The sequence below is a fragment of the Suricata suricatta genome, chromosome 2 (assembly GCF_006229205.1).
Source record: "Suricata suricatta isolate VVHF042 chromosome 2, meerkat_22Aug2017_6uvM2_HiC, whole genome shotgun sequence".
In the NCBI taxonomy this organism is placed as follows: Eukaryota; Metazoa; Chordata; class Mammalia; order Carnivora; family Herpestidae; genus Suricata; species Suricata suricatta.
In genome coordinates, this window is record NC_043701.1 from 121,333,518 (window position 1) to 121,342,166 (window position 8,649).

An 8,649-nucleotide genomic window follows, 5' to 3' on the forward strand; every position below is an offset into this window, starting at 1 on the left:
TTGCTGCTATGAACATTGGGGTACATGTGATCCTACGCATCAGCATTTCTGTCTGTCTTGGGTAAATCCCCAGCAATGCTATTGCTGGGTCATAAGGGAGTTCTATGGATAGTTTTTTGAGGAACCTCCACACTGTTTTCCAGAGCGGCTGCACCAGTTTACATTGCCACCAACAGTGTAAGAGAGTGCCCATCTCTCCACACCCTCTCCAACAACTGTAGTCTCTTGCTTTGTTCATGTTAGCCACTCTGACTGGCGTGAGGTGGTATCTCAGTGTGGTTTTGATTTGTGTTTCCCTGATGATGAGTGATGTTGAGCATCGTTTTTATGTGTCTGTAGGCCATCTGGATGTCCTCTTTGGAGAAGTGTCTGTTCATATCTTCTGCCCATTTCTTCACTGGATTATTTGTTTTGTGATTGTGAAGTTTGGTGAGTTCCTTGTACATTTTCGATATTAGCCCTTTATCTGATATGTCATTTGCAACTATCTTCCCATTCTGTCGCAGCCCACCAACTATTTAATCACATTCATTTGATACCATTTAAGCCCTGAGCTTATATTACTCCTTAACCTTTTTTTTTTACTTTATTGTGTAATTTCCAGTGCTCAAGTTCTGTCTTCAATTATATCTTGTTAAGCTACTTGAGTAAGATAGTTGAGAGCAGGATTGGTGTCTCACTCAGGAAGTAGCCACAATTGGTAAATTCTCCTTTGGGTTATATCTTTTAAACTCTTGAAATGGCTTCCTTCCCTACAGAATATCTTGTTGACTTCTTTGTGCCATGACACAGGAATACAACAGTGGGGTGCCTCTGGGAGGTTGAAAATAAACACGTTCAGAAGCTCTAAGGACAGCAAATGGACATTGTAGGTGGAGAAATAGTCCAAAATAAATACAGCTGTTAAGGCGGAAAATTTTATTTACTTTGGCTCTTTTGAGGTCTATATTGGGGGAAGAAGAGTTGCAAATCCTGAGACTTTTCATGTACTGATGACAGAGACCTCACTCAGGGGCTGGTCTCTAGTGCTAGGCACATTTGTAATAATCATTCAGTATATATTTGGTGATTAACAGACTGACTACAAGGCTCAAATGATGGAGGACATTTTAACAAAATGAAAATGATCAGTTAAATGTCTTTGCACTTAGATGGCATATGTCAACATATTTTCTGGTTTGGAATATAACTCATACTGAATATTCTTTAACAACAAGCTTTTGTTTGCCATATAGACATAAGAGAGAATACACTAGCTTGAATGGTAGAAAATCTGAGCTGTAGTCTTAATTTGCTAACTAGCCATATGACTTTAGTAAATCATCACAATATTCTGGGACCCAGTTTCTTCCACTATAAAGTGAAAGATTCAGAAAGAAGATTGAAGTGGGAGCAGTGAAAAGGTATGGAATGAAGAACCAGAAGGTCCACATTCCCATCCTAGCTATGATCATTTATTCCTGTGAAAATTTGCATGGGAAAGAACATAATCTCCAAATCTGTCTCCACCTCTACAGACAGGACAAATCACAGTCTTCTTCTGGTGTTGTAACCATGAATTAGAGAGTAGAATTTACATGAAAGTTCTTAAAATGGATATACAATCATGTACATTGGCATCAGACAGAATCAACTTTGAACCCTGACCCCACCACTTCCATGTACTCATGGACAGGTGACTTAAGACTTTAAATATTATCTCCTAATTCACAAAATGCACATAGCGAAATCTACCTCATTTGGTTGCTGTAATGATTAAATTAACTGTAGTAATATATGGAAATCACAAAGAGCCATAAGTAGTAATTATTATAGTTGGTAAAAGACAAATAGCATTGATATAAGATCTCTATCACATCATTCCATGGTGCTAATTAGCTAAATCAAAAACTAAACTTATTTTTTTATGTTTTGATCCCAACCAAAATTATTTATCTCTCTTTACAAAAAAAAAAAAAATCAAACAATGAAACAGAGTGATCCAGTTTAAGTTGATCATGAACCTAGTTGTTTTCTGAAGCCCAGGAGAGAATAAAGTCCAGACATCCAAACGTTGTGACTCAAGTTTAATTTGCCCTGCAAGAGCCTGTTGCACTGAGGTAAAAAGTAATGGGAAAGTTTCCTTTAAAAAGAAAAGATCAAAGTCCATTTTTCAGAAAGCAGCCCATGGAAATACTTGGGTGTGTAGTGGTCCAGGAAGCAAAAGGAAAAATCCCAGATACTGTTGTAGACTGTGTTCTCAGGGCAACAGTCCAGACTCTTCTAAAATCGAGATCACAAGGGTAACTATCTAAATAGCTCTCCAGACCTTGCCAATATCGTAGGGTGCACTTGAAATCAAACTGCATCCAGATGGCAAGAAATGGGTTGAAACTCTTCTTATCTGACAACTGAATTAATCATTCATTCATCCACTGATTTATTCATTTAAATCATAGCTATTATTAGTCTAATAGGCACTATGCTAAGTGCTACAACCATAAACTAGGCAAAGTCCCTTCTCTCACTAATGATCTGAAATACAAAGATTCTCACACACATAACTCTAAATGTTTTGTAATGCCAGTTTCCAATAAGTAAATATTAAGATACATGAAACAATATTAAATGTGTCTACTCTACCACAAATACCTTACTGATGACAATCTATCTTCCACAAAAGGGAAAGGCTATATATATAAACATGTTCATAGAACATTATTCACGGTAGCAACATAAATGCCCAGTAAAATGAATAATGATTCAAAAAACCAGGGTACATGAAAAAACTGGCATGCAGATATTAAGAAGAATATAATTATAAAGATCAGCAAGATAAAAATAGCCTATTCATGTGAGATGATAGAAATAATACAAAATTATGATGTATCAAAGACATTTAACTTGGGTATAACTACAACTATGAAAAATACACATTTGTTCCTGAGTAAGGTCTGAAAGAGAATGTAAAATTTTGTAGTTTTATAAAGTAGTAAAATTTTAGTAATTTTTTTCTACTTTCTATAGTATTGTTATATGTGTAAACACAGAAAGAGATTAACACATGCTGTCATTTGAGTTATGGGAGGAAATGTTTCTTATTTTTATAAATTTCTTTTTCAGCACCATAATACTGGCTTATCATTTTTAAATTCTTTTTCAAATCTGGTCTCTCTCTGAATCCTCACTGATATACTTTAGTTTAGCTTCTCAGTTCACCTGGCTCTTCAATAGCCCACTAATTCACCCATGTCTCCATTTTCAGACTTCCCCAGAGTTTGTCCATTAAGGAAAATAACTTATCTATTCAGTCCTGGTAATCAAATGACCTTCTCTCAACACACCAGATATGAACATGTATGTCATGTCTGTTTTTTGGATTGCCACCATCCCTAACATTAGATATGCATGTATAAAGTATAAACAAACCACTTTATGTATTTTTGATATGACTAATTCTGAAATCCTCCCATTTATTTCTGGGAGATAGAAGAGTGTACTTGGTAAGACTTTAGGTTCTGCACCAGAACAGCTAACACATTTCTGAAGAATTAGACCAGGTGAGAAATTTGCTATACAAGACTAAAAAAAAATAATTAAGCAGCCAAAATAAGTAAAATAGTGTGGATATTCTGCTCCCAGTAGTGATTTAAAAACTCCCATAACATTAAGTCTCTACATATAACATCTAAAATTCTATAAAAAAATTTTTTTTAACTCCCTGGAATAATTGGAAAGCAACTAAAAGCAGGTAGAAACTGGAGAGGAATTTACACTTAGATGAAGATAAATGAACTGAAATTTTCATTTTAAAATTAATTTTTACAGATGTTTGTGGTGTTGCTTGGGAAGCAGAGTTTTCACTATGGAGAAAGAGATATACCAAAATGGAAGTGGCAAAAATAACAATAACCCTGTGGTATTATACCTGAATTCAAAGTATCAGCAAGAACTCAGGAGGTGTTTTTTTTTTTAAGGAACTTACTGGGATCTAGAAACAATGAGGCCCCAGTAGCAATGAGCATACCTAAAGCCCAGATGTTACATTCTAAATCTCAATTCCAACTAAAAAGAACAGAACTACCTGGAGAAATGGCTGATACCAGGTCTAGGATAAGGAATGTACACAATAAACCTGAATATCACATGGAGACAGAAAGTAAGTGCATGTTTAAACACTAACTGATTCATGTTGCTAATGGCAGGAGAGCTACTTTCCAAATGAAAAATTATTTACAACACTAATAAGTGAAGAGGCAAAAACAAAACTGTGTCTGTCACATTCCTAGTTATTCACCCTCCATCTTATTTCCCATCTTCATTCAGTGGTAGTCTCTGAGACCTAGATTTTGAAAATCATTGGTCTATTGACAAGAGCCTGATTTTAAATGTCCAAAGACCTGGATTCTATCCCAAATTTGACCAAACACTCCCATAGAGTCTTAGGTAAATATTTAGTCTGTCTGGGCCATATTTACTTTTTTGTTTAGCTGAGCGCCTGGGTGGCTCAGTTGGTTAAGCAGCCGACTCTTGATTTCTGCTAGGCTCAAGATCTCATTGTTCATGGGATTGAGCCCCATGTGAGGCTCTGCACTGACAGTGCAGATCCTTCTTTTAATTCTCTCTCTCCCTCTCTCTCTCTGCCCTACCTCTGCTTGCATGCTCTCTCTTTCTCTCAAAATAAATAAAGAAAAATTGCACAATCAGTTCAATTGATGCAGAAAAAATATAATAAAATTCAACATTTTTTCATGATTAAAAAAGTCTCAGCAAACTTAAAATACAAGGGATCTTTTTTTATCAAAAAATAATACATAAAAATCAATCTTAAACCACAAGGAATCATAATTTTTAATGCAGAGACACTGAAAGTTATCCTTTTGATGTAAGGAAGAAAATAAAGCTGTTACTGTCCCATTTCTTGTCAACATTGCCCTAAAGGTTCTAGCCAAAATCATAAAGCAAAATGAAGAAATATAATATATAATGGTTAAACATAAAATATAACTGTCATTATTTGCAAGTGATATGATTATGTTCCTAGAAATACAAAAACAATCTAGTGATAAATAATGCAGTTTAGCAAGATTGCTAGATATAACATCAATATAAAATTTGTTATTACTGTATATGAACAACAAACATGTATAAAAACAAAAGTTAAAATAATATGCCATTTATTATATTATCAAAAATATTAAGTAACTAGGAATAATTATAACCTAAGATTTGTAAGGTGTATATGGCAAAAGACTAAAAAATTTTAATAAAGAAAATTAAAGGAGACCTAACCAAGTAAGGAGACTAAGCACATGGATTGGGAGACTCTCTATTATTAGGATAATAGTTCTCCACAAATGTACCTAGAATTTCAATGCAATTGAATAAAAATCTTAATAGGCTTGGAGGAATACTAACAAGCCAATTCTAAAATATATATAAAATGCAAAAAAAAAAAAAAACCCAACCCTAGAATACACAGGAAACAATTACAGTAAGGACATTGGCTCTACCAAAAATAAGACATTAAACTACAGCGCTTAAAAGAAGGTAGTGGTGCAAGGATAGGCCAGTATACAAATCGAATAAAATATGTATGCTCCAGAAACTGACCCACACTTATATAGGTACTTGATTTATGACAAGTCATAATAATAATATAGAGTAGTTAGAAGTGGGTGGATTTTTCAGTACATAATGACAAGAATGTTGAGCATCCTTTTGGGGGAAAATGATATTGGAACACTTATCATGCAAAGAAATCAAAATCAGTTCTACCTAGATCATGGTACTGAATAGGAAAGGCAAAATAGTAAACCCTTTTAGAAGATAATATAGGAGAATATTTTCAGAACTTCAGGGTAAGGATATAGTCTGAAACAAAACACACAAAAAAGGATGAGACTAATATTAATAAAAATATTAATAGATTCAACAAAATTAAAAATAAATACTTGTGTTCATGAAATTATACCACCAAAGAAACAATGACACTCCAGGAGTAATGAATGCCCCTTATATCTAGATTGTAATCTCATTATACTACTTCTCCAAAAAGAGAACCAGAGCACCTTTTAGTGATGGCAGGTCCAAATCTGCAACACAAAATGTACAGGATGAATCAGAGACATCTTGTCCAGCCTGAAAGCAAGGAAGCTATCAATCGCTACTAGTGTCATAGTGAAAGAATACAGAAGCCAATTAGAAGGGGCTCATACTGACCAATGATGAGACAACTTAAGCATTTAATAAATAATGGCTCCAATGAATTGAAGTATATCAAATATATACAATCTATTTTTTCATAATGCTAGTCCAAATAGAAAAACTCAATTATCACTTTTAGAAGTTGTTACAGCATAAAATCCTTATCCTAAAAATGATAAAAGGAAAGAACCAAGTTTTTCTACTGCTTTCCCTGTATACTGTAACTGCAGACTAACAAAATAAATGACTAAGGAAATGCCTTTTTTACAAAAAAATCACAGGCAGTAAATTCAACATTGATAGCATCAGAAAATCACCAGTTTACAAGTCTTAATGAGATAATTTATTTATGCAACATTAGTGGTTCAGAAATACTAAGTAAATCTAAGCATGACTAAGAGTGGGGGAAAACAGGCATTATGTACCTCCAGACATGATGGAGAGAAACTATGTAACATTACACCTATATACTAACAACAAAGATTTGAAATTTGGCATTAAAGAGGATTACCACTATGACAGCAACAAAAATAATAAATACTTATGGCGACCTTGGGTCAAGCAAAGATTTCTTAAATATGTTGCCAAAAATATAATTCATAACAAATTCATAAATTGGACTTCAACAAATTTAAAAAAACATCATTTTTCTTTAAATGAAAAATGAAAATTAAATTATAGAATAAGAATAAAAGGAGAGTCACATACTGGGAAAAAAATCTTTGAAAGCATATATCTGATAAAAGACTTGTATCCTGATTATATAAAGAACACTAATAGCTCAGCTATAAGAGAAAAAAAAAACAGGAGGTACAAATTAGGCAAAAGATTTAATCAGATACTTCACTAAAGAAAATATATAAAGGGCACATGAAAATGAGTTCAATATCATTAGTCATTAGGGAAACTCAAATTAAAAGCACAATGAGGTACCACAACATACCTACTAGAATGGCTAAAATTTAAAAGACAGGCTTTATGAGTGTGGGTGGGGATATCGAAAACTTGAAACTTGTACAACCACTTTGAAAAGATTTTGGCAGTTTCTTTAAAAGTTAAACATATGGGGGCGCCTGGGTGGCTCAGTCAGTTAAGCATCTGGCTTTGGCTCAGGTCATGATCTCACGGTTCGTGGGTTTGAGCCCTGTGGCTGGCTCTGTGCTAATGGCTAGCTCAGAGCCTGGAGTCTGCTTCAGATTCTGTGTCTCCCTCTCTCTCTGATCCTCCCCTGCTTGCGCTCTCTATCTGTCTCTCAAAAAATAAATAAATAAATAAATAAAAATTTTTAAAAAAGTTAAACACATGCTACTTCTGACAATGTGTTATTCTGGTAGCAGTGGTGGATCACCCTTTGCCTGGCAAAATAGACCCTGAGGCCATGAGCAGATACACCAACCCAGTGAACCCTGGTTGTCTTCTTCCATCTGATTGCGGTGCTGTTGACCATTGGAATGTTCTTCACTGTCTGAGTCTTCATTTATGAGGTTACCTCCACTAAGTACACTTGTCTACAAACAGCTTCTCATCTACTTGGTGCCCTCGCTCTTGACGGGCTTTGGAGTCCTCTTCCTGCTGCTCTGGGTTCACATCTATGTATGGGCTCCCAAGGTTCCAACCAGGTGGCTTCATTGAATACCTGCTTTTGTAATTAATTTTTTTACTATTGTTGGAAGTGTCTCATTTGCTGCTCACAATCAAGGCAGATGTGCAATCAAACAAACAAACAAACAAAAAACGTTGAACATATACTTCTAATATGTTTAATTCCAAGAGAAAGGGAGATTCGTGTCCACACAAAGGCTTGCACATGAAGCATATGTCTTTATTTTTAATAATCAAACAGTGCAAACAACTTAAATGTCTTATCAGCAGATGAATAGACAAATTGTGGTATATCCATACAATGGAATATTGCTCAGTAATAACAGGGCAGGAACTAGTGATATAACAACATGAATCAATCTTACGCTGAATGAAAGAGTATATACTATGTGATTCCATTTACAGAAAATTCGAGAAAATTCAAACTCATTTATAGAGATACATAGAAGATCAATGGTCATGGAGAAAGAGTAAAATGGAGGGATTAAGAGGGGTCATAAGGCTGGTCACAGGCCCATTACATGGTGTCAGAGCACCAGTAAAATGATAAGAGCATAAAAGTAGGGGAGGAATCAGCATCAGTCATGGGATATTGATTGCATAAAAGAAATTAATCAATTAGGTAAATCTGTTAAGAATAATGGAATCCGTGTCCTAACTGTTGGGAGAAAGGGAGTAAATGTGTGGAAAGAAGGAAAGCTAGAATGAACCTTGTGGTGCTGAAATAAAATTAGAGTTGTCACTGTAGAGTCATAGTTTTTAATACATAGATTGATAGGTAAATAAGATGTAAATGTGTATTGTTATATGTGAATATATTTTATTTTGTTATTTTATTTATTTTAATCCAAATTGGTTAAC

The 8,649-nt window shown here is 34.5% G+C and overlaps 1 pseudogene; it reads left to right on the forward strand.

Annotated features, from left to right (window-relative positions):
* Nucleotides 1-7,555: 7,555 nt before the first annotated feature.
* On the forward strand, nucleotides 7,556-7,818 carry LOC115275809 (annotated as a pseudogene).
* The last annotated feature ends 831 nt before the right edge of the window (nucleotides 7,819-8,649 follow it).